At 42.4% G+C, this 27,215-nt stretch overlaps 1 protein-coding gene across 2 annotated transcripts in view; it reads right to left on the bottom strand.

The window, feature by feature from the left end:
- The window catches only part of SPIDR (scaffold protein involved in DNA repair), a 613,128-nt gene that overhangs the window by 470,190 nt on the left and 115,723 nt on the right, over nucleotides 1–27,215 (bottom strand). The window lies entirely within an intron of this gene.

Genomic DNA, 27,215 nt, shown 5'->3' with positions numbered 1-27,215 from the left:
TACAAGCAGAATTTAGATATACAAAATACCAAGTATTAATGATAACCATTCTCACTTATTTTTACAGCATTTTAGTTTGATTTACTACATTATTGCATGTATCATTTGACCTGTCTATGCATAATCCCTGACAAGGAAAGAGGCTGACTTATGTTGACGTCCCACACATGAAGTACTCTCCTGCATTAAAGAGGGCATTTCACCAAATTTTTCATGTTGAACTGGACACACGATGTAATAGGCGCTGCAGAGCATAATAAAATGTTTTTTTTATTTTGCCTCTGTTGCGGAGATATTAGAGATTAAAGTATTTGGCAACTAAACAGTTTTAATTTCCTAATGGGCATTACCAGAGTTTTCCCTGGGGTGTGTACTTTAGCTTTCTGAGGCTGACCAATCATAAACAACTGAGGAAAAAAAGAAAACACATCCCCACTATAGCTTAGAAAAGGCTCAGAGTGAGACATGTATTGACAGTCTGCTCTCTTCACTACAGAATGATGACATGTGCTTGAGAGTGGAGCCTCATTACAAACACTTCTAGTAGCTCTCCCCTCATAGTCGTGCCAACTCTGTAAATCAAGAGCATAAAGCATAAGGCTAAGTGCCCACGAAGCAGAAATATTCCGGATGTTTTCTGCATCTCCCTGGCAGGAAAAACGCATGCAGATTTTACATGCATTTTTCCTGCCAGGTAGAAGCGTTTTTGCATGCATATCTGCATGCGGGTTATCAAGCGCTTTTCCAAGCGATTTTAGCATCACTTGGAAAAGTGCTTGACAACTTGGTCCCACTATATAAATCCATGTAACCAGCATGGATTTATATAATGTGACCAAGCTACGATGCTGCAAATGCAGCATCATAAGTAAAAAAAAGTATAAAATGGTGAAAAAAAATAAATAAAACATTATACTCACCTTCCGATGGCCCCCGGTCTCCTTCTCCGATGTCTTCGACGGCTCACGGTGGTGTAAAAGGACCTTCCATGATGTCATTTAGCCATGTGACAGGTCACACGACCGCTGACGTCAGTGGTCGCGTGACCTATCACATGACTAAATGACGTCATGGAAGGTCCTTTTACACCACCGTGAGCCGCCGAAGACACCGGACACACCGTACAGGAGACTGGGGGCCATGAGAAGGCGAGTATAATGTTTTTTTTTATTTTAATTCTTTTTTTAACTACAGGTACTATGGTACCCGGGTCTGGAGGAGAGTCTCCTCTTCTCCAGACCCGGGTACAATCCGCGCATTGAATCGCTTAATATCCGCATGTGCACATGTAGTCATGCAGATATTATACGATTCAATGCAAGTCAATGGCGGCAATTACGCCTCATTTCCGCAAAATTAATGGACGTGCTGCGGATTTTTCCGCAATGATAATCACAGCACAGCACATGCGAATTATCATTGGGGACCATGGGGCACGTATTACCAAACGTTTTTGCTGTGGAAACTCAGCGGTAAAAACTCTTGAAAAATGCATAGTGGGCACGCAGCCTAAATCTACGGTAAGTACAAATGAAAAAAAGAGCACATCCCCACTATAGCTTAGAATAGGCTCAGTGTGAGACATAATGACTGGAGAAGAGCGAACCCGAACTTAAAAGTTCAGGGTTTGACCCAGACAGTTATTGTCCGGCGCTAAACGCCGAACACAGACTTCTCCCGAAACTCCATTGTAAAGTTTGGAGTTCCGGGGAAAGTCCGTTGCAGAGAGAGAGAATTTTTTCCAGATCCAAAGTTCGGGTCTCCATTGTTATCAATGTTCTGGTTCGGGTTCAAGTTCGGGTACAGTTCTGGTACCCGAACAGAACTCTGGACTAAAGTTTGGCTTGGGTACCAGAACCCGAACTTCCAGGGGTCCGTTCATCCTTAATAATGAGTACTGTCCTCACCTCAGAGTGATGATGTGACTCGCCCCCTGGGCCGTGGGGCACTCGGATCCGGGCAATAGGGGAACGATGGGAGTAGTAGTGGCGACCCGGTCCGTGGCTCAGGGTGGTCAGACCAGTGGTAGTCCCTTTATAAGTTTTAAGTGATGTCCGACTACGCCACCCGTGGATTGGGTTATTAGGAACAGCCGCTGCAAGGCAGACCGCTGGGGCTGATGATGTATGCAGCTGGGATAGTGTGACTCCCCACGGGAAGAGTGCGGCCCCAGGGCAGTATAATGGAAGATGGGGGTGATGGTGTAGGGCGTCCCAGTACCGTTAGTGCTGGAGGAGCAAGGAGCACGCAGACAACAGGTTGCAGTCCAGGGTCTTTACTAGAACAGGTGAACTGACCCACAAACAGTCCCGGCTAGGAGGGGACCTGGATGTCTGAGAGCAATTGGGAAATTGGCCCTGGTCAGGGAGAGGGTGTAGGCCTACCGTGCTCTCTGCGCTCCTTCTGGCTATCTCCTCCTGATAGGGTAACAGCCCACGGTCCGAGCTCACCGTGTATTCTCGCCTGTATGGCCTGCAACGTGGGTCCCTTTCTACTCCCGGCCTGGTACGGCTCTGCTGGTCCCTTCTGTTGTGGCAGAGCCTCCGGGCTTCTTAGGCCAAGGAACATACAGTCCCCTGCGGACTGGTTATCTGCTGCAGGACGTGGAATCCTCACAGCCTCAGACACCAAAGTCTGGTAAATTGAGTTCTTTGTCTGCCAAGACAGGCTCACTTCGCCTCTTGTCTCTGGCTTGTGGCTCTCCTACTGCCACACTTCCTCTTAGGGTGCAATACAACTCTCTGCTCTGGGACCTCTCAGTCCTAAGACAGGTCGTCCAGTTCTCTCCAACCCTGCCCCCAGTTCCAGCTTTTATAGGGGCAGCCTGCTCCCCCTACTGGCCAGTGACAGGAGGTATTGCATGCTAATGTTCCCCTGACCAGAGAACCTCCCCCTTGCTCTCAGACACAGCTTTATTATACTTGTGGCATCCAGGCCAGGGTGACACAGATGTGCCACAGAAAAGCAGACCACAGTGTGATTAACAGCTTTCACCTTCAGCAGTCACTGTGGGGGGAGGGGCAGTACAGCAGAGTTGGCAGCACTATATTTGCTTTGGCTAATGTGTATTTGGTCCTGCAAATAAAGCTCATTTGAATTTGAGGAGCGATACTAGATGTGGTTGTCAATAGACCAAACTTCTGCAGTACATTCCCTCCCCCTACACTGACTGCTGGAGATGAAAGCTATTAATCATACTCAGGTCTGCTGTACCTCAGCACTGTTTGTAAATACATGTCTCACACGGAGCCTGTTCTAGGCTATTGTAGGGGCAATGTTCTTCTTTCCCCAGTGGGTTGCTGCCTGCGTATAATTGATCAGCATCAGAAAGTGGAAGAAGTACACGCCACCAGTGAAATCTCTCTGGACAAGTCCACTTGGACTTGAAAAAAAACGGTTTAGGTGCCAAATATTTGAATAAATGAATAAAATATTAGTTTTATTCTGCTCTATAGCGCCTATTACCACGTTTGTCCAACTGAATATGAAAAATATGTTATAAAGGTCTTCTGTCAGCACAAGGCCAAAAGTGGAACTGTCAAACCTGGGACCGGGTGTTAAAGATAGGGGCACCTGCTATAATAGAAGCATAACAATATAAGTAGTATAATTTACTATTTTACACACATTTAAAATGGGTATTTTCATCTTGTAACATTTATGGCAAATTCTGTGGATATGCCATAAAGGTCTGAAATGGCAATAGCCTTAAAGTATATTCTATTTCAGGGTTAAATAGCAGAGCCGCAGTCAACCTTAACAGACTCATCAGTAACATTATATGGAAAAAAGCATTTTTAGACATCAGCACATTCTAAGTCATTCCTGGAAAACACACCATGCTGTCCTTTTATTGCTTTATCCTATAGCTATTTATATAAAACCTAATTTGGGCTTGTGTTGCAATGTATTCCGCAAAAATTACCTTTCCTAAATACTTAACCTCATATTAAAGGAATTTCAGAACCAATTCGACAGGAATTTAAGGCAAGAAAGTAAAGCCTCTGAAACAGACCTTTTATATACTGTATTGAAGACTCATTTAATGCGTTCATGCATGACAGAAAACTACTGCTGCACAGATGTTAAGATCATAAACGTATAGATTATTTCTAGATTTCCCCTTTTTTGGTAAGGAGAAAATCACAGTAATCATAAGTATGAAGCAGTATCTTACGTGTTCAAAACATGTTTTCTGTTAATCAGCTCTGCGGAAAACACACCAATATGAACTGCCACAGAATAATAAAAATAATAAAGTAGCAATTATAATCAATTACACTGTACAATCAAACATAAGCATAGTATAACTTCCAAATGTCAGTTTTTATGCAAACAAAGACTTAGGCTATGTTCACATTGCATTTTAGCATATGTTTAGTGGCTTGGTTGGGAGTCCAAAGTCACACAAAAAGCGATTAGGTGGCATGCGTTGACGGGGGTAGACTATAATAAAGCAGACAGGGACGCATTATAGTGTCGAACATAATTTTCGGCCTGTTAGAGGCGGGCACCAAGACGTAGTCTTGCTGCCCGCTTCAACTAAGAAGCAGGAAGAGACGCTCGTTGGCACGTGACCCTAAGGGTATGTGCACATGATATATTTTAGACACGTGTGTACCCACAGAGTTTTCTAAGGACGGTGGCAGTGTTTTTTTTAAAGCATCTTCATATGCATTTTCTCATTCGTTTTTGCGGCGTCTTCTTTTTGTCATGTAAACTTAAAATAGAGAGTGGCTTCCAAGCAGAAGCCGTCCAAAGAATACACACATTACTTCTTTTAACCACATCCCAGCTAAACCTAAAGCAGTTAAAATAAGTGACAACAGATGGAACATATGCACAGCCAGTTGTTTTGACATTGCTGTTGATTATGTTCATTCTTTGTTGTGCTTTTTAGCACTTTTTTCAGGCAAGATCCAGGCAGAATCCGCCTGAAAAGGACATATATCCCAAGTATGGAAATAGCATATGAGTAGTCATGTCATGACCGCTGGAATCAGCAAGCACAGTCGAATCCTGAAAGTGAGTATATTCTACGCCACTAGGATTTGTAATGCTATAGTGCTTAATTTCTATAATTAATGCTCCTAAGATAGAAAACCATTGTACTTAGCCTTCACATGTCAGACAGCATGATAGCACAATATTGGATTAACATAGCCATGCTATTTGACTACTCATGGATTGCTACATGTGTACAGGATAAGAACCAATAACAGTACATAAATACATCACCAGAAGCATAATCAATACATGAACACATCACCAAGCTTAGTACCGCTATCAAATGCAAATCAGCTGAACTCTATTTGTATTGCATGAACTTACAACTTTCAGTATGTCCTTAACAAAGGTAAGGAGACACTAGGAGCTGTTAAAATCAGCATCTAACTTTGGACCATAAAGAGACCCAGTGGAGTTGGAGTCGGAGGTTTGGTTTACCAACTCCCTCATATATGGCTCATGTTTAAGTGATAAATTTACTGTAGCACCGATTCATCTCAGCTAAAAGTCCAGACCCTTAGATCAGGAATAGGACAGACATGTATAGGACATTTCATAACTCTCCCAAATTCTTATGAAAAAAAATATTCCCCACAAACTGCATTGAATTACTGTACCCAATTTATTATATATTTTAGGAGTTGGAGTTGGTCCATTTTATACTGACTCCGACTCTACCAAAATGGACACCGACTCAGACTCCACAGCCCTGCAGAGACCACAGTACTGATTATACACAGGCAGTAGCACACATAGCATAACTTATCGATGACATTTTCTCTGATTATACTTGTGCTTTTTTTTTTTGGTCTCCATTTTGTCCAGATGCAATGATGACTTTTCACATTCACAGCTCCTCTCTGCAGATTTTCATCTTCTCTGATCTTCTGCAGCACATCCCGACACAATGCCATTAAAAATAACAGTATTATTGTAATGTCCCTGAATAAAAATTATCTGCCCAACGCTGTGCCCCGGAATAATTGATTTCACCTTACTGAGTTCACTGCACAAAATATGACGGTCACACTGTCCCTCATATACTAAATGGCCTCCACACTGTCCTCTCCTATAAAACATTGTCTCTGTCCGCCCTTATTAGCTATAACTAACACACTGTCTGCCTCATGCAGCCCCTCTCCATAGTGGGTCCCTTCTTCACATTGCTCCCCCTCTATACTGTGCTCTTACACTGAGTCCACCCTATATTGCCCAGTCTCTATAATGTGCCCCCTCCGCCTGCATCTTCTCCCATCCATATTGTGCCCTCACATTGACCCCCCATGGTGCACTCTTTCTACACTATCACACACTGTGTCTGCACACACTGCCCAGTGTCAATACTGTGCTCCCTCTTCACACTTCCCATTATGCTGACCCTATATACTGTCCTCCCACATTGCCCCCTCCTAGTCTCTCTGCCTTATTGTGGTTCCTCCCACTCTTCCCCCCATACTGTCCCGTCACTATCTCCCCCCTAGCTGCCATTTTTCCATGCTGTCCCTAACACACTGTCCAATCTCTATACAAAGCCCCTCACATTTCCCCTACCCCCAAAGGTTCCTTTACAATATCTGCCATGCTGGCATCTCTCTACTGTCCCCCCCACAATGCCCTGACTCTATAAAGTGCCCCATCACACTCACCCTCCTAACTGTTCTCCTACAATATCCCCCCATGATGTCATTTTTTTATACCGTCTTTGAGACATGAGTATAATCAAATGCAGGGAACCAGCATTTTACATGTTCTCAGAGCCAGCAGTCAGATTAACAACCAGCTCAGGGGACGGCTGAATCCCACTCTCAAAAGGTGGCAAAATGCTGGCCCCTGGGAAACACCTTTTAGAGCCACATGTGAAAGCCCGACAGGGGCCTCTTGCTGACTGAGCCTGAGACAAATGCCCTGCCTGTATCCCCATAGTTTTGCTCATGCTATACAGCATTAATACTCTGAAATAGTGACAATAAAGTATTAAACTGACATAGCAAGACCTTAAACAAAACCTTTTTCTTAACTTCTGAAATTGGGTATTAAGTTTGATTCGCCAACAAATAGTCAGCTTACAGTGTTTATAGCTTTCTTTGCAGTGTATTTTTACTTTGCTGATATGCTACCTTAAAGATTTATTGAAAAGGCTTATTGAAGAACGTTCCAATGAATTTTAAGCTTACATCTGGCATTTTATTTAAGGGAGGAAAGAGTATCAGGTAGTGAAGACTAGCTTACTAAAGTTCCCATGAATACACACACCCCTGCTTTGCATTTTGTGAAGTGGCCCAGACTTGCATTTTGGCTGTAAACGTAACTGCGTAGGAGACTGATGATTGATAGTCTTGATCCTTATGTCAGTCACCTAAAGAATCTTAGAGAATGTTTGGAAATTTTTGAATAATTTTTAGGGCTGGTGGTATTACCTGTTAATCACTCTAGAAACTGTATATACTTTATAATAATGCACATGTATTAATCCTATATAATCCAAATACTAGTCATCTACATTATAATTTTTTACATATTCTTCGTGAAAAGAAATTCAGTTATGAATCAATAATCATTTATTGTAGAATCACTTAGGTTTGAGGAGTTACAAGTTCTATGTTACGGGTCCAGGTGGTGGAACCACTGTGCCGTGGTACAAGGAGGGACCAGAGGGGCGTAACTAAGTGCCAACCCGGACCGACCCTGGCTACACAACGGATTAGTCAACTCCGTGAACCAAGGAGGGACCGGGAAGATGGACCAGGTTCCACTCTGGAACCGACCTCGTGCGAGAGCAGGCGACTCCCACGGAGCCGAAGCAGACAGGCACGGCGGGTGGGCTGGCGCGGCTGGTAGACAGGCTGGCGGGCACGGCTGGTAGACAGGCTGGCGGGCGCGGCTGGTAGACAGGCTGGCGGGCGCGGCTGGTAGACAGGCTGGCGAGCAGCACGGGCACCTGAGGACTGGAGAGGCTGTTTAATGCAAACAAACTTCAACATTGCACAGGCACCTCCATTTTGGAGGAGGTGCCTTATATAGGAGCAGTCCTCCGACCATTGGACAGGAATATTTTAGGACGGACCGCGCGGCCCCTTTAAGAGATAGGGAGCACGTGCGCCGTAAGTACAGTGCCCGGGGAGCTGCGCGTAGAGTGTGCACCCCGGACAGACACGGCGAGGGAGCCAGGACGAGGAACGGAGGATGCCGGACCGGAGCCTCAGCGGTGAGGAGATCGACGTTTCTGCCGGTCGGGAGGCAGAGACGCCAATGCTACATTCTAGTTGAAAATCAGCTGCCAAATACTAATTTTCCAATGCTTCCACACAATTTGAACACTTAACGATTTGTTCAGGGATACCAGATTGTTTTCTCAATTTTAATAGAAAATCATAGAATCATAGAATGTTAAGAGTTGGAAGGGACCTCCAGGGTCATCGTGTCCAACCCCCTGCTCAATGCAGGATTCACTAAACCATCTCAGACAGATGTCTGTTCAGCCTCTGTTTGAAGACTTCAATTGAAGGAGACCTCACCACCTCTAGTGGCAGCCTGTTCCACTCACTGATCACCCTCACTGTCAAAAAGTTTTTTCTAATATCTAATCTGTATCTTCCCCCATTCATTTTCATTTCATTGCTTCTCGTGTTTCCATGTGCAAATGAGAATAAGGATGATCCCTCTACACTGTGACATCTCTTCAGATATTTGTAGACAGCTTTTAAGTCTCTTCTTAGCCTTCTTTTTTGCAAGCTAAACATTCCCAGATCCTTTAACCGTTCCTCGTAGGACATACTTTGCAGTAAGCTCACCATCCTGGTCGCTCTTCTCTGAACTTGCTCCAGTTTTTCTATGTCTGTTTTACATAGTTACATAGTTTATAAGGCCGAAAAAAGACAAGCGTCCATCCAGTTCAGCCTATTTCTTGTGCACTGCAGCTATTCCGCAGCGTTGATCCAGGGGAAGGCAACAAAAAACCATGCGGTATAGGCCAATTTACATCATTGAGGAAAAATTCACTTCCCGACACCAATCTGGCAGTCAGATTAAATCCCTGGATTAATTAACTAAGCATAAGATGTAATTTTTAAAATTTGGTGCCCAGAACTGGACACAGTATTCCAGATGGGGCCTGACCAAGGTGGAGTAGAGGGGGATAATTACTTCAGGTGATCTAGACTCTATGATTCTCTTAATACATCCCAGACTATGTTTGCCTTTTTTGCTGCTGCATCACACTGTTGACTCATGTGCAGTCTGTGATCTATAAGTATACCCAAGTCATTTTCACACGAGCTGTTGCTTAGTTCTATTCCTCCCATTCTGTAGATGTAATTTTCATTTTTCTTGCCCAGATGTAGAATCTTTCATTTCTCCCTGTTAAATACCATTTTATTGGTTGCTATCCATTATGCAAGATCTCGATCCTTCTGAATCCTTTCTCTTTCTTCTCTAGAGTTAGCTATTCCTCATACAGAGCTTACTTGGCATCACACAGATTAATTGTGATATTTATAGGTTTCTATAGAATGTATCTAAAGAGATTTTTGAGCCCTCCTCTATGCACAAGTGACATACACATATTGTAGACTTCTTCCGTGCCAAAATTCATGTGGTATGGATTTCAGAAATAATCAAATTGTGCTGAGAATTTTCATTTTGGATTTCACCCCTTTTTACTTTGCATTTGCACTGAAATCTGCATGTTACAATTAGAAATTTGTTGCGACAGGTTTTCTCCAGTATACAGTATGTGGATTTTGTATTCTGCTAAGGCTGTATTCAAACCTCCCCTCAAATTGTGCATCTCTGCTTAAAATAACAAACAACTGAAACTGATTGCATTATAGGAATGTAACCTTGTAAGCACCCTTTTTCCTGCCTTATTGATATCATTTACATAAGCCGGCTGACCACTTTCTGAAGACCACCAAAATTCCAAGATTGACACAATATATATATATATATATATTTTAAATATTATTATTACCTGTTTTAATATACAGGCAATATATTTTGTAGAACTATAGAGAAATTGTCTTCATTTACATCAGACCATATATCTCTATTTTAGACACATACAGGTTAAATTCAGGAAGCCAATTAACCATAGAATATTTTAGGATTGTGTAATGGAGAGAAGTATGCGGAAGAAACCCACAGGAAGAACAAGCAAACTCCATAGATATATTGTCCTTGGGCAGATTCAAGCCCAAAATCGCTGCAAGGCAAGAAGCCACCATACTGTCTCACTTAATTCTTATGCGTTTCTCTGATAACACCCACTTGCAGTAACTGTTCATGACCTACACTTCATTTTAACTTTCCAACTCTTCCCCCCTTTGCTTCTTTTTCTTCACTTATGGGTCATTAACACATCACAATTATGTTTTGTTTGTTTTTTTTTGCAGGGAAAATTACAGCATGAAATAAAAAAATGTGACTTAACTTGTTATGCCTAAATGGCAGTAAAATTTACTTAGAGAAGCCCTCCCATTAATTTTTTTTTTTTTACTAAATCTGTGCATGTTTATCTAGTGTAGCTTGTGGGTTAAAATACTTCTCGGGGATCCAGCGCCATTATGCTTTTCTTATTGACGTCACCACTCTTCAGATTATCCGGCAGTCGATGCTCTATGCATGAGCCGGAAGCCTCTATTACAGTGCAAGCCTGTGGAGGCTCGTTCTGATGCTCCATAGGATTATTCTGTAAAAGCCACTTCTGGGTCACAAAAGATCGCAGCGCGAACTGGAGACTCAGAAAAGCAGTGATGTCACGAAGAGGCCCAGAATGGCACTGGATCCCGGAGAAGGGGGTGGTAGGTGAGTATATTAACACACACATTACACTACACACATATTTAGTAAAAAAAAATAAAAATTAAAAAAAAACAGTATGGTAGGGCTTTTTTTTTATATATATTTTGCCGCTTTTATACAATAAAAACAAATTTTATAGAATTGTTTTTGCACCAATATATTCTGAGAGCTAGAACATTTTTATTTCTCAGCTGGAGGAGCTGTATGGTGGCTTGTTTTGTGGGACAAGATGACTTTTTCAGTGATACCATTTTATTTCCATTCGACTTTTTGATCGTGTTTAATTTCACCTTTTTTTGGCGGTATGCAAAAAAAAAAGGGGCAAAAAAAACTGCTTTTTCATCAGAGTTCACTGAAGGGGTTAAATAACGCAACAGTTTTATAGATTGGGTCCGTCTGGACTAAATACGTATATTTTTTAAATTATTTTTACATAAATATACCTACTTATTGGTTTAATTATTTTTTCCATTTTTTTTGTTTAGGATTTTTTTTATATATATATTTATTCACATTTATTTTTTTTACTTAGTCCTTTTATCGGACTTTAACTTTTATTAGTCTGATAGCTGGTATAATGCATTGCAATACAATAGCACTGCAATGCATTATATATGTCAGTGCTGCACTGACAGAAGCCTCTCAGCATGGTCTAACAGGCTTGCCGTAGCTAGCTGACCCAGAGGTCATCATGACGACCTCGGGTTGCCATTGCAATGACGGGTCCTCGCGAGAATGTCGAGAGGACGTCGCAGGGGTGTCGATCTGAAGGGAGCCTTGCAATTGCTATCGCTATAACTTACGTCGAGCTCCTGGCGATTGTGCGGGCACAGCTCCTGAGCCTGCATGATCACCATGATGTAAATTCACATCATTTTGCAGAAAACCCTTCCCGATTGTGATGTAATACTTATGTCATAAAGGGGTTAGAGAGGCGTAAGCTGCCTATGCCATGACACGTCATCCGTGGTTTCCATAAAGAATTTCACATTTTTAGTATTTGATCCCCTACACACCATTATGAGTTCTGGCTCCTACAGACCAGTTAGATGCTCCTAATCAACTTGTTACCTGTATTAAAGACAGCTGTCTCACATAGTCACCTGTATAAAAGACTCCTGTCAGACTCTAACCTCTTCAACATGGGCAAGACCAAAGAGCTTTCTAAGGATGTCAGGGACAAGATCATAGACCGGCACAAAGCTGGAATGGGCTAAAAACCTTAAGTAAGACGCTGGGTGAGAAGGAGACAACTGTTGGTGCAAGAGTAAGAAAATGGAAGAAATAAAAAATGACTGTCAATCGACATCGATCTGGGGCACCATGCAAAATCTCACCTCATGGGTATGTATCCTTGATCATGAGGAAGGTGAGAGATTAGCCTAGAACTACACGGAGGGAACTTGTTAATGATCTCAAGGCAGCTGGGACCACAGTCACCAAGAAAACCATTGGCAACACATTATGCCTCAAAGGTTTAAAATCCTGCAGTGCCCGCAAGGTCCCCCTGCTCAAGAAGGCACATTGTGCAGGCCCGTCTGAAGTTTGCCAATGAACACCTGGATAATTCTGTGAGTTATTGGGAGAAGGTGCTGTGGTCAGATGAGACAAAAATTGAACTCTTTGGCATTAACTCAACTTGCCGTGTTTGGAGGAAGAAGAAGGAGGAGTACAACCCTAAGAACATCGTCCCAACCGTGCAGCATGGTGGGGGAAACATACTTTGGGGGTGCTTTTCTGCAAAGGGGATATGACGACTGCACCGTACTGAAGGGAAGATGGATGGGGTCATGTGTCATGAAATTTTGGCCAACAACTTCCTTCCATCAGTAAGAGCATTGAAGATGGGTCGTGACTGGGTCTTCCAGCAAGACAATGACCCAAAACATACAGCCAAGGCATCAAAGGAGTGGCTCAAAAAGAAGCACAGTAAGGTCATGGAGTTGCTTAGCCAGTCTCCAGACCTTAATCCCACAGAAAACCTATGGAGGTAGTTAAAACTCCAAGTTGCCAAGCGACAGCCTCAAAATCTTAATGACTTAGAGATGATCTGCAAAGAGGAGTGGGGCAAAATTCTTCCTGACATGTGCGCAAACCTCATCATCAACTACAAAAAACGTCTGACTTCTGTGCTTGCCAACAAGGATTTTGCCACCAAGTATTAAGATTTGTTTGCCAGAGGAATCAAATACTTATTTCTCACTGCAAAATGCAAAAAAAATGTATCTAATTTATACAATGTGATTTTCTTGTTTTTTTTTGGGGGGAAATTCTCTCTCAATGTTAAAATTAACCTACTGTTAAAATTATAGACTGTTCATGTCTTTGTCAGTGGGCAAACTTACAAAAACAGCAAGGGATCAAATACTTATTTCCCCCACTGTATAGCTTCTTCTTTTCATGATAGAGCTTTCAATTGCATTTTTGTGGATTGCCCGGTGAACTATATTCATAGAATTTGCATAATCAAATCCTGCCCGTTTTTAATGTGGTGACACCTGAGGGCTCTTAGATCACGAACATCCAGTACTGACAGTTGGCCTTGTCCCTTGTACATATGGATTTCTCCAGAATCTCTGACTCTTTTGATATTAAGTACTGTAAATGGTGGAGTATTATAATTCTTTGCAAATTTGCATTGAAGAAATTTTTTCTGAAGTTGATCCTTAATTTTTAGACACCGTTGTTCACAGGCTGCTGAAACTCTGACTATCTTTGCTTCTGAGAGACTCTGTCTCTTTTTTATACTGTGACAGTTGAATATTGACCCTCCAACAGTTTTTCATTTCAATCGCTTACTTTTCCAGCCATCTGTTAACCCCGTTCAAACTTTATTGAGATGTGTTGCTGTAATCAATTTTTAAAAGGAGTTATTATTTTCAAATGAAATGGAAACATTTCTAACTTTCAACTTCTGCTTTGCATATGTTCTGTTAATCAATAAAATATGGCTATAAGATTTTCAAATCATAGCATTCTTGTTTTCTTTACGCTTTACACAGCATCCCACTTTTTTTGAAATTGAGCTTTTTAGAATTATTCATTAGTTTAGGCCAAATTTATGTAGAAATATTTAAAATTCTGAAGGTTCACAAACTCCCAAACAGTATTATATATACTGACGTTTCTGGATTGTGAGTCATGGGGAAAGCAAAAGAATTGTCAACGGATCTACGGGAAAAGGTAGTTGAACTGTCTAAAACAGGAAAGGGATACAAAACAATATCTAAGGAATTGATAATGCCAGTCAGCAGCGTTCAAACTGTGATTAACAAATGGAAAATTAGGGGCTCTGTAAAAACCTACCATGGTCAGGTAGACCAACAATAATTTCGGCAACAACTGCTAGGAAAATTGTACGGGATGCAAAGAAAAACTCACATATAACATCAGCTGAAATTCAGGACTCTCTAAAACTAGTGGTGTGGCTGTTTCAAGATGCACAATGCACAATTGAAGAAAAATGCGCAAATGCCACAAAGTATCTCTCCTACAATACGCCAAACAGCACAGAAACAAGCCTCAAAACTTCTGGAACAAGGTAATTTGGAGTGATGAGACCAAAATTGAACTTTTTGGCCACAACCAAAAACATTATATTTGGAGAGAGGTCAACAAGGCCTATGATGAAAGGAACACCATTCCTACAGAAAAGCATGGAGGTGGATTGCTGATGTTTTGGGGATGTGTGAGCTACAAAGGCACAGGAAACTTGGTGAAAGTTGAAGGAAAGATGAATGCAGCACGATATCAGCAAATACTGGAGGCAAATTTGCATCATCAGCCAAGGTGTTGCGCATGGGACGTACTTGGACATTCCAACATGACAACGATCCAAAACACAAGGCCAAGTCAATCTGTCATTGGCTACAACAGAACAAAGTGAAGGTTCTAGAGTGGCCATCTCAGTCTCCTGACCTCAATATCATTGAGCCACTCTGGGGAAATCTCAAGCGCGTAGTTCATGCTAGACAGCCCAGGAATTTACAGGAACTGGAGGCTTTTTTCCAAGAAGAATGGACATATATAACTAATATTTTATAATAGACATTGCAATTTAATCTGTGCAGTATATTGTTCTTTCTATGGCAAATATGATTAATAGAGAACATTGTAATTTTTCTAAATCTTCACTAAGAATTACTGTATCAACCAGTGTTTTGCTGTACAATACTTTTGGCAATCCTATAAATATACAAAATTAATGAAAGCTGTTTTGCACTTCTGTGACAACCTATGACTTCTATAATGTCAGCCACTGATTGTTGTCACATTTTAAATGGGTTGTCCACTACTGGTACTTGTTGTGTTACATGCCCACTGCAGCCAATGAGTGGCTACTGTTTGGCTGCAGCTCATCAACAGTCAGTGCAGATGTCAGCTCTGACGAAATAGTGAAGGCTGCAGCCAAACAGCAACCGTTCATTGGCTGCAGCAGGATCACGTCATCCTCCGGGAATAACGGCACTGACATCTCGGGAACAGCGGTGGTACATGAGATGAGGTCCATTGTTTATATTTCAATTGGGGTCCAATAATGATTAAGCTGGGGCTATGCAGTAGTGGACAACCCCATTATGGATTAAAAACTACTTCCTGTCTCAAGATGTCACTGCTATTACATTTAATTGTGTCAACAAAAACAGACACTGTTGCCTGAATGTGCCCCTTTTTGTAGCATTTTAAGCATTGTTCAATATCTGGTCTGTTTAAATAGATACTTTTTTATTAAAGGTGATGACCACAACTGGACAACCTCTTTTTAAAAGCTCCAATCTAATGCACAAAATAAAAAACCCCTGCACTTTTACTTCCCAGACCGGCAGCACTCCTACAATCTTCCGGCATATCCTTTTGGCTTCCAAATGACAAAAGAATATCACATGACCGCTGCAGCCAGTCATCAGCCACTGATCAAGTGCAGCTTTCTGTATTCCATCAGAGTGGACTTCCTGAACGGTTTGTCACTTGACTGTCGGAAGATACATTGGAGAGAACGGAAGAGCGGTGCCGCTTTGGAAAGTAAGTAAGCAGTTTTTGTATTTTGTGCAGCAGACTGGAGCTATTAAGAAGAGGTTACCCTATAGTGGACAACCACTGTATTAACTGGTCTGTTCAGATGAATAAGTTTTATTTAGCAGGCAAACCCAGACCTCTCAGCAGGACTTGTGGGCATAAGCAGTATTCTGACAATCAATACACATTTTGGGAGTGTCAGTGATCATTTGAAGCAGGAAATGTGGAGAAACATTTTATGGTGATTGTGCATGTTCTACTTCGTACACCTTCAAGTTGATGATGTATGAGTCATGAACTTGTCTCGCAAATTGTTTATTCTGTTTAGCGGAACACAAAGGATTAGCTGAAAGGGTGAAGAAAATGTACCTTTCAGCCTGCAAATAGTGTAATATTCAGTTATTTATGTCTATAGGCTAACGCAAAGGAATGTAAAAGAAAAATATCACTGATATTTCAGGGACTAGTCCGAGAATTTCCACCCATATTGCATTCAAAATGCCTTTTACATGGTTTCAAATTTTGGAATCAGAGGTTCCCGATAGCTAGGAGATCTTTGAAGCCCTCAATTAATGATGGGAAATAGATAATCGCAATGATTTTCACAAAATGGCACCCATTGTAGTTGTCATTTTTTGACCCCTCCCATATTAATATTGTGGATTAAAGACCATTGCAGAAAAAGACTGCCTTTACTTACCAACACCAAGTCCCAATGCAAAAGTACTACAGAATGCAACAGACCGCCATGACTAAGTCGGGGGCAGCACAGGTGCAAAATTCTGATGAAACAACAACTCACACAGCAACCAATCAAGTTGCCAAGTATTAAAAATGCACACAGATGAGGCGTTGATAGGGCGCCAGTCACACAGGTACGTGTGATTTGACGCACCCCCTGGGGCCGTGGACTACTCAGTGCCGGGCCGGGTGGTTCTTTTAGGATAGTCACGGTGGCGTGACCCGGTCTGTGGCCTCGGGCGGTCAATAACAGAGGGGAATTAAGTTTTGGGGATAAACTTTCGTGACGCCACCCGTGGTATGCAACTATAGGTGGCCGCCATTGCTGTTCAGATCCACTGGGGCCGTTGGTGACGCAGCAGAGATGATTAAGTTCTCCACGGGTAGAGCTAGGCCCCAGGGCAGTTAAAGAGGTAGCTTTATTGTTGGTGTAGTGCAAGGCAGGTGACGCAGAAATTAAGTCAAGGACACAGCGGGGTGCAGTCTTCAAGTTTTTACTCACAGTTCTTATGATGTTCCAGGTTACAACTGCCAACAGGTTATCACAGCCCACCGAGTCCTATGTCCTCCGGGGAAGTGATCCAGCCAACTCTCATAACTTGGGTGCACTTGATCGGGACCCCCTTCTTGTGTACCTTTCCTGGGTCGTCACTGTCTGCGCTGGCTCTCTCCCTCCTGCCCTGCGCCTCACACACAGTGTCCCGAGCCAGTGGCCGCAGGCCTTGTAGGGCGACCTCCTCTCTTCTCTGTCCCCTTGGTCCTATATGGCCACCTTTTCAGCGAATGTGTGTGGTTTTGGCTACGGCACTTAAGAGATACCACAGCCTCCGGTTTGCTAGCTGAGTCTTGCAGTCCTCCAGTAGTCTGGGGCCAGTCCCCTACTGCGACCTGATCCCTTCTCCCAACTACGGTCCGCGTGGATTCGGGCACACTGGTGGACTCCGCACTTCCCGTGCCCCTAAGATCCCTTCTCTGTCTCTGGAGCCCTACTCTGACTCCCTCGCTCCTCTCGTTCTCTCTCCTACAGGGCCCCTTTGACTGGGCCCTCACTCTGTCTGGACCCTACTCCTCAACGGTTCTCACTCACTGGGCCCTTCTAGATGTTTCTACCTGTCTTTTTATACTGTCTGTCATGTGACCCACGTCACTAACTGTAACTCTAAGTGGTCCACTCTACCTTCAATCCTTCCTTTTGTGCTCCCCTAAACAACTTCCTCCACCCACCTCCTCTACCTAGTTCCCTCCTCCAGGCAGGGACAGGGACTGTGCTCTCCCTCAGGAGCAATCTTGCCCTTCCCTACTGGAGTGATGTGGTGTTGGATGAGGGTGTGTGGGTCCCGGGTAGTGCTCCCTCCTTACCAGAGAGTGGGGTACAACACCTCTGGCTGAGATGCAGTACCTCTGTGGCGACTGGACCCGCAGGGGCGCCACATATGCACAGTCTCTGGCTTACAGCTTATCAATGACGCTCATACCATTAAATCAAGCGACTTGCCCAGAGCAATAAAAGTGCACCCCACAAGGACAAACACCCATCTTTACCTGGCCAACAGTAAAGGGCATGGCTACATCCTGCATACAAATGGAAAAATGTGCAATAAAAAGGTGAATGTAATATACATAAGATATTGGGCAATATTTTGACCAAAATACATAAACTCGCAACCTTATTGACTTGCGAGTCCCTATGGTACAATCAAAAGCAATTTACCAAAAAAAGGACATAAAAACATCACAGAAAAAGCAGCCTCACTTGTCAAAATCCTTTAGTGTTGGCTGGTAAATTGGGGAGTCTGTCCTTGTGGAGAGCACATTCTGCCTGATCTAATTGTATGGGTGTCACTAACAGGCTGTAAGTCATACACTATGCATCACACGTGTTTGTGTAATTGGCGCCCTATACAAGCCTCATCTGTGTGAATAATGCTATGCAAACACCTCCTCCATGATTGGTAGGTGAGAGAGTGGTTGTTTCATCAGTACTTTGCACCTATGCTGCCCCCGCCTTTATCATGGAGACCGGCTGCATGCTGTAGTGCAGCATCCTGCTGTTAGTAAGGATGAATTTGTTCTGTGATGTTTTTTGATTTTTATGTCCTTTTCGGTGAGTTGCTATAGATTAAAGAGTTTACAGTTCACACACTACAAGATGAAGCAATTGTAAGGGGCATATTTTGTATTTTAAATTATTTTCTGAAGAATGACAGGTGCACAATCAAACTGTCATTTTTTTCCCCTATGTTCTCTTAGTGTTACTAAATAGCTGACAGTAAAGAGCTGACCAACTTTTGAGTACATCCCCACTTCCGTTGTTCTTCATGTGCCTAAAGACAAAAGATCACTTACGCCAGCATCTTCCTTGTCCAACACACAAGGAAGTGGCTACTGCAATTTCCTGCTTAGGGATGGTTGACCGGAGTTCATCTGATGTGTCATTGTGTATATTATCTGGAGCTTAACGGGTTGCATCACTACAGTGTCACCACCTTCTAAATTGAGGAACTGTCAGGAGAATTTGTGGTTTAACTTACAGAAAATACAGGCATATGCAGCAGGTACAGCTTGTGATTTCTGCTATGCGTAAAATAGAAGTCATGTAATTGTAGCACAAATAGCACAACTGCACTTGCTACGTGAAGGGCGTCATTACAAACATCTATAACAAATGTTTCTTATAGACTCAAGTAGGTCTATACAGATGCCCATCAAGAAGAAGTTATAGGGACTGTCTAATATTAATAAAACATGGCTGCTCTCTGGTATTGAAACTCAGCCCCACAGAGGTGAAGTGAAAGGCTACTGAGCTGAACATCATGCACAACCCATAGTCAGAGGAGGCGCTGTTTCTGAAAGAAAGCAGACATTTTTTTCTAATCCTGGACAACCCCTTGAAATGATTTTTTTTTTAAATATTGTTACATGTAGCTGTCATGCTTAAGTTATCCCACTTGCCTATGTATGTATTGAGCATGTCATTGCTTTGCTCTGACTTACTATATTGATACTAATCATTTTTTTTGTGTACTGTATTTCTTAAAATAATGCATAAGATGCAGTTGCATATAAAAGATTGTCAAGTTTCCATCCAGAAATTACAGTGCAAAGTACAGTGTATTAGATAGAATACATAGTCTGTTGAAAGGTATCTGCCTCTTCAGATTTCCCCTATTAGGCTGTGTGCCCACGATGCGTTTTTTTAAGCGTTTCCGCAGCGGCAAAAACGCTGCAGAAACGCTTAAAAACGCATGGTAGAAGGTCTGCCATGTTCGCCAATGATAATCCGCATGTGCTGTGCACATGCTGCGGAAATTTCCGCTGCGGGTTATCATTGCGGAAAGAAAACGCAGCACCATCAATTATTTTGCGGAAGCGCTGCGTTTTCGCCGCCACTGACTTGCATTGAATCGCTTGGATTCCGTATCACTATATATGTACATGCGGAATCCAAGCGTTTCAATGTGCGGATGGTAACCGGGTCTGGAGAAGAGGAGACTCTCCTCCGGACCCGGGTACCATAGAACCTGTGAAAAAAATAATAAAATAAAAAACAAATATTATATTTACCTTCTGATGGCCCCCGCTGCGCTTGGGAAACATGGCAGACCTTCTACCATGCGTTTTTTAAGAGTTTCTGCAGCGTTTTTACCGCTGCGGAAACGCTTAAAAAACGCATTGTGGGCACACAGCTTAATTGTCTAAAAAGGAGGCTCTACAAAGTACTGACTGGGGGTGGGGTGAATAGTTATGCACACTGAAGTTTTCAGATAATTTTGTCCTATTTGTTGTTTGCTTCACAACAAAAAGAAAACCAAATATTCACAGTTGTAGATATTTTCTTTACAAGAACTGATGTAAACCCTCAAAAAAACTGAAATTCCTGGTTGTGAGGTAGCAAAACACGAAAAATGTCATGGGGGGGGAGGAGTGGGGGGTTGAATACTTTCGCAAGCAACTGTATAATGTAATAATATATAACAGGCACATTAGAGCATATTTCATGAACAAAATTGTGGTTATTTTTTGGAATAAAATGCAAAAAATAACAGGCACGTTGCAGATTAGAAATATCTATAAATTATTTGCACCAGAAAGAATAGTATTTTTTGACATTCTCAGTCCTTTGCTCCTGAAAGCTGGAAAGTGGGCTTGGTTTAGGACTAAACGTTTTAGACATACCATATTTTTCGGACCATAAGACGCACTTTTTTTCCCCCAAATTTGGGAGGAAAAATATGGGGTGCGTCTTATGGTCCGAACGCAACTTACCGGTGGCGGTGGAGCAGGATCGCAGGGCGGCGGCGGAAGAAGAGGTGAGGCGGGCCGGTATCTGGCTGGGGGCCGGGCCAAGCCGGGTACCGGTGTATTGATGTGAGCGGAGTTTGCAGAGCAGAGTGAGCGGCTTCCGGTGGCCACGGTGATGTTCCTGAAGCTGTGCTCTATAGGAAAATGGCCGCCGGAGCCGGCGCATGCGCTCTGCCGAGTCGGCGGCCATTTTCCTATATAGCTCAGCTTCAGAAAGATGGCCGCGGTCACCGGAAACCGCTCACTCGGCTCTGCAAACTCCGCTCACAGCAATACACCGGCCCCTGGTACCCGGCCAGGCCCGGCCCCCAGCCAGATACCGACCCACCTCACCAGGGCACCAGACCACCAGCACCCCAGGTACCAGGCCCCCAGGTACCAGGCCACCGGCCCCAGAACCAGGCAACCAGTACCCCAGGCACCAGGATACCCAAAAGTTTCACCATTCTAAAAACTGCACCCCTCAAGGTGCTAAAAACCACATTCAAGAACTTTATTAACCCTTCAGGTGCGTCACAGGAATTTTTGGAATGTGGAAGAAAAAAATGAACATTTAACTTTTTTCACAAAAATGTTCCTTTAGACCCAATTTTTTTTATTTTCGCGGGGGTAACAGGAAAAAAAGGACCCCAAAATTTGTTGTGCAATTTCCCCTGAGCACGCAGTTACCCTATATGTGGGGAAAAAAACACTGTCGCACCATCCTTGTGCTATACAGGCTGTCAGCACTGCATATGCAGAAGATATTTTGGTCATGCACTGCGCATGACCAAAATATCTTCCTGCTGTCTGGTGACCCGGATGCTGTCATGACGACATTGGGTTGTCATGGCAACATCCGGGAAGCTGCGGCAGACAGCGCTGGAGGCCGGAAGGAGAGGTGGGTATCCCGATCACCTCCTCTTGCCACCGCAATGCTGCGATGCAGTGCAGAGCACGCTGTAAATAAAACTGCAGGGACGTGTCTTCAGCTCCAAATCACGGTATAGTGAGTGATGCATTGAGCTTTGACTGTAGCCAATCCTTGCACACCTCCATGACTGAAAGCTGGCAGATCCCAGGAGCAGGGCTGTGGAGTCGGAGTCGGAGTCCATTTTGGTGGAGCCGGAATAGGAGTCAGTATAAACTGGACCAACTCCAAAAATATATAATAAATTGGGTACAGTAGTTCAATGCAGTTTGTGGGGAATATTTTTTCATAACAATTTGGGAAAGTTATAAAATGTCCTATAAATGTCTGTGTTATTCCTGATCTAAGGGTCTGGACTTTTAGCTGGGATTAATCTGTGCTACAGTAAATTTATCTCTTAAACATGAGCCATGTATGAGGGAGTCAGAGTTGGAGTCGGTGTCATGGAAATTAAGGAGTCGGAGGTTTGGCTTATCGACTCCACAGCTCTGCCCAGGAGGAAATAAGTTAACAAAAATCACAATGATGCTTGAATAATGCCTTTTCTTAGTCTTTGTTGACACATTTATGGTTTTAAAATAACAGAAATATTATTACATATACAGTGCTTTGGGGTTCTTTAGACCAGAAACCTCACTGTAGTCACTGACTGGGGTAAGATTTGGGTCAGAAGCTCCTCATTCATTCATCTGAATCCAAGGCTAACATTGATGAATCAGGGTGTAAGGCTACAAATCTAAGTTTTAGATCATGCCCACTTAGACATTTTTCATAAAAATGTCCCAATTTCTGATCACCTGCTCATACACTAAACTACATTTGGGCTGTGCAGCAATGTTAGTAATTCTATTAGATTTAAGGAGTCAGAATTATTACAGTTCTATTAAAGGGAATCTGTCAGTAATTTCCTTTAAGGGAATCTGTAGCATTTATGTGAAAAACTGGTGTAAAAAAAGCGGTCACTGTTTTGCAGCAGTTATGGATGCAAAAAACAACAACAACCAGTCAAGGCATATTTCAGGGATAAAATGAAGATAAACTCAATTAAACAGTACCCACAGAAGACATACCTTACTTATACGTCTTCTTCTATTATTTGCACCATTTTGGTTTTTCATTAGTGGGGTTATGTCAACAATATTGGCCATATAGTTGTTTGTCATATTGGTTATTCCCACAACAATTTTCCTTATTTATGCTTCCACCCCTCATGTCCCAAGTCTGTTACCATCACACAAAAACAAACTTGTTTTTGCATTAGAGGTAATCTGTCAAACTTTAACCCCCTCCTGAAATCATTTATAAGTCTGAGTAGCCCTTTAAAACGATAACAGCCAATTGATTTCTTTATGACCCAAAGTGCTGCTCCAGCAGCAAGAGATCACGTTTTGAAGATGTGTCTGGAAGTGCATTGGGATGTGATGATGCACTTCTACAATTCCAGCCTCACGCTTTATTTCCTACCTATTAGCCCCCTCCACTGATTAGTACTCAGCCACTGAACTGTCAGAGCAACCGATCTGTCAATGAGCCAGAGGAGGGGGCTGCTATGAAACAAATACAGTGTATCATGATGCCCCAATGCACTCCTAAACAACTTCAAAACACAATTTCTCGTTGATAGTGCCGTGCTTGGGGTGATACAGAGATTAACTTATAACTAAAGACTGACCGTCACTTCCAAACAGAAAACAGGTGTGTACGGGTGCAAACTAAGGCTAAGTGCCCACGATGCAGAAATGCTGCAGATTTCTTCTGCATCTCCCTGGCAGGAAAAACGCATGCGGTTTTTACATGCGTTTTTCCCGCCAGGTAGAAGCGTTTGTCAAGCGTTTTTGCATGCATTTCTGCATGCGGGTTATCAAGCGCTTTTCCAAGCGATTTTAGCATCACTTGGAAAAGTGCTTGGCAACTTGGTCACACTATATAAATCCAAGCAACCAGCATGGATTTATAGTAGTGTGACCAAGTTAGTAAAAAAAAAAAAAAGAATAAGAATGGTAAAAAATAATAATAAAAAAAAAAAGATTATACTTACCTTCCGATGTCCTCCTGGTGTTTTCTCTGCTGCGTCCGGTGTCTTGGGCGGCTCGCGGTGGTGTGAAGGACCTGCGGTGACGTCATTGAGTCATGAGACAGGTCACATGACTCAATGACGTCATGGCAGGTCCTTCACAACACCGCAACCCATAGAGCAGACCAGACGGAGGGGAGAAAACATCGGGAGGACATCGGAAGGTAAGTATAATCTTTATTTTTTATTTTAAATTCTTTTTTTTACAGTTTCTATGGTACCCAAGTCTGGATGAGAGTCTCCTCTCCTCCAGACCTGGGTACCATCCGCACATTGAACCGTGTGATATCCGCTTGTGCAGATGCAGTGATGCGGATGTCACGCCGTCCAATGCAAGTCAATGGCAGCGACTACGCTGCGTGTCCGCAAAATTAATGGACGTGCTGCGTATTTTTCCGCAATGATAATCCGCAGCGGAAATTTCCGCAGCATGTGCACAGCACATGCGGATTATCATTGGGGACCATGGGGCAGGTATTACCAAGCGTTTTTTTAAGCGTTTTCTCTGCGGAAATTCCGCGGCAAAAACACTTGAAAAACGCATAGTGGGCACACAGCCTTAGAGTAGCCATCTCCATATATAAACAACAAATAAAGTTGCACTCTGTAGCGCTATAGCATGAAAACATGAAATATATGAAATATGAATTGCATTACTGCTCTAGAAAATAGGAAAAATTGAGTATACTTAGCCCATAAATTGGGCAATGCCAGGTGTTCACCTTAGTCAGTCAGCTGGGAGAAGCTGAGCAATGTGGGTTGTGCTGGAGCTGAAGAGAGAGACAGGCCATAGTCTCTCTCTGAGAAGCGACTGCGCAGGCCGTGTGCATCAAACTGCAAGTATCACTGGTTGCTGTGGACAATAGCAGTTTTATGGGACCAAACTGGGACTAGCTCAGCGGGCCTGAAGTAGCCAGGGTCTATATTGTTTAGTTAGGCTAGGGATTTATGTTTATGGCTGGTTTTGGTACTGTGCAACCAGTGGAAAATAAACGTCACATTTTTCTGACACAAGAATACAGTGTCTGTGTGAACGCTACCTACTGCTGAGCGTGAATCCCTACAAGGGGTTTTGAATAATTGATAATGACATTATGCATGTGGCCTATAGAAGCATATAAAAAAAGTAACAATTCTGCATCGTACAGTGAAAAAGGTTCATTCTCTTAGGATCAACCAGTTTAAATGGTCAATAAAAATAGATTTTCATTCAATAGACATTACACTTGTGAGAATAATTACCTACACTTACTCTGTCAACTTGCAGGGAACATGTCAATTACCGTGATTGTGTAGAATAGTGGAAAGATATTGGTAATTTGTTACTTATTAATTAGGACATGTCTGAAATAAAGTTATTCACTTTGCATGTATAGTATAATTGTGGAAGCAATAAGCAGTTTTATAAAAGATTTTAGTACTAAATTTTTTATGATGGATTTACAATTTTCACAGCCTTTTAAATTCTGTACAAAACCACTAAAATGGGCATTTTCGGAATGCAATTGTTTTTGCTTTGGTGTTTTGGCTCCATTTTATGCCTTGAATGTAACGCTCCAGTACAACTGAAATGTAAATTGTAAAATGCTTCCTATGTTTTATTTTTCAAGCTGATTTTAGTTGTTTTCAATATTACATTTCTGTCATTAAACCAGAAAAATAAAGATCACAACTTTTGTCTCTATTGGGAAGAAACCACCTAATTAAAATGATATCTTTTTAAGACTGTTATACCCTTTACAAACTATACCCCTACTGTCTAAAACTTAGGAGATATCAAAAGTTTAAATAAGGCAATGTCACACTTTTAATGGCGTGGCAGTAGACCCAGAATCAGCATGCCCCACAGTATAACATTGGCCCGAGTGCTATCCTGATAAAACATCAGATAGCACTCAGCCGTGTTATACACAATCGTGTGAGCGAGCCCTATGCTTAGAATCCGCATTTTGCCACTCATGGGAGATGGAGTCTATCCTTCATGCTTCTCTCTCTTACTTACTGTATACATTTAAACAATCTTTGGTGTGTAGAGATACTATTATGGCATGGAAGGTTATTCAGAGAAAATATGACTTATCTGGTGGATTTCATAGTTTTTGGGCCTACCCCGACTTTGCACAGGGCAAGGAGAATAGTCTATTTAAAGAATAGCACACAAGAGGGATTTGATCACTTAAAGACATATTACATGATACATATATGTGATGACTGACTTGTAAAGAGTTTATAAATAAATATAAGGAGGGGTCATCGTCCCAAACCATACAATACAAATTAAGAAGTATATTGTGCAATCTTTACAAAATGTTCATGATGAGGTCACTTATAATGACCTAGACTATGTCACACTTATGGACATAAATTGTGTCAATTTCCACGATATATAGTAAAACGTGAAGTTGTTTGATTCCACGGTGTCCGGAATCCGTTTTGTAAGCTTGGACAAAACAAATAAGGGGAACAGATGTTGGAGAAAAGATATTGAAAGGTTGGAGAACAGTTAAGTTGTTCATCATTAATGAAAACTGTAGAGATAAGCAATATCGTGTAATTCGCAGAGTCATTTATGGCATAACTTACCACCCAGCACACTTCAACCGGACAAAATTTCACACTGCTCCAAGCGTAAGACATACAAAACTGATTTATTACATGGACTGTGGAATTGTAACGTAGTTCAATATTTCTGGGCTCAAATCCAATCAATTGTAGAAAACATATGGCATATGGGTTTGCAGTTAGATCCTATGCTATTGATATTTCATTATTTGGAAGAGAAAGCAAAAGATGGGGCTACATATACTGGACATCTCCCTATTATCAAACACTTCATTTTCATGATTTCTAAAAAGCACCCTTTGAAAGAATGGATACGGTCAACAACAGCATCAAAGTCAATTTAGGCTATGTGCCCACGATGCAGATTTGAAGCAGAAATTTCCTGAGCATTTCTGCATCTCCTTTGCAGAAAAAATGCATGTGGATTCTACATGCATTTTTTAAGCGTTTTTGCATCACTTGGAAAAGGGCTTGAGACAAGTTGTTCACACAATATAAATCCAAGCAACTAGCATGGATTTATATTGTGTGACCAACTTAGAGGAAATTTCTACTTCAAATGCTGCATCTAAAGTAAAGAAAAAATTAAAAAGTAAAAAGAAATATAAAACCTTATATTCACCTCTCTGGCGGCCCCCGGTCTCCTCCTGGCAGCGTCCTCTCTCCTCGGTGTCCCGCGGTGTTCTGCCAGGACCAGCGGTGACGTCATTTAGTCAGCTGATGGTCACGCGACCATCACCTGACCGCTGACGTCAGTGGTCGCGTGACCATCAGCTGACTAAATGACGTCACCGCAGGTCCTTC

Source organism: Phyllobates terribilis, unplaced genomic scaffold (assembly GCF_046119375.1).
Source record: "Phyllobates terribilis strain yellow unplaced genomic scaffold, ASM4611937v1 Scaffold_4__5_contigs__length_816908805, whole genome shotgun sequence".
NCBI classification, from domain to species: Eukaryota; Metazoa; Chordata; class Amphibia; order Anura; family Dendrobatidae; genus Phyllobates; species Phyllobates terribilis.
The sequence above is the reverse complement of the archived record's forward strand: the minus strand, read 5'-3'. Positions and strand labels throughout refer to the sequence as shown.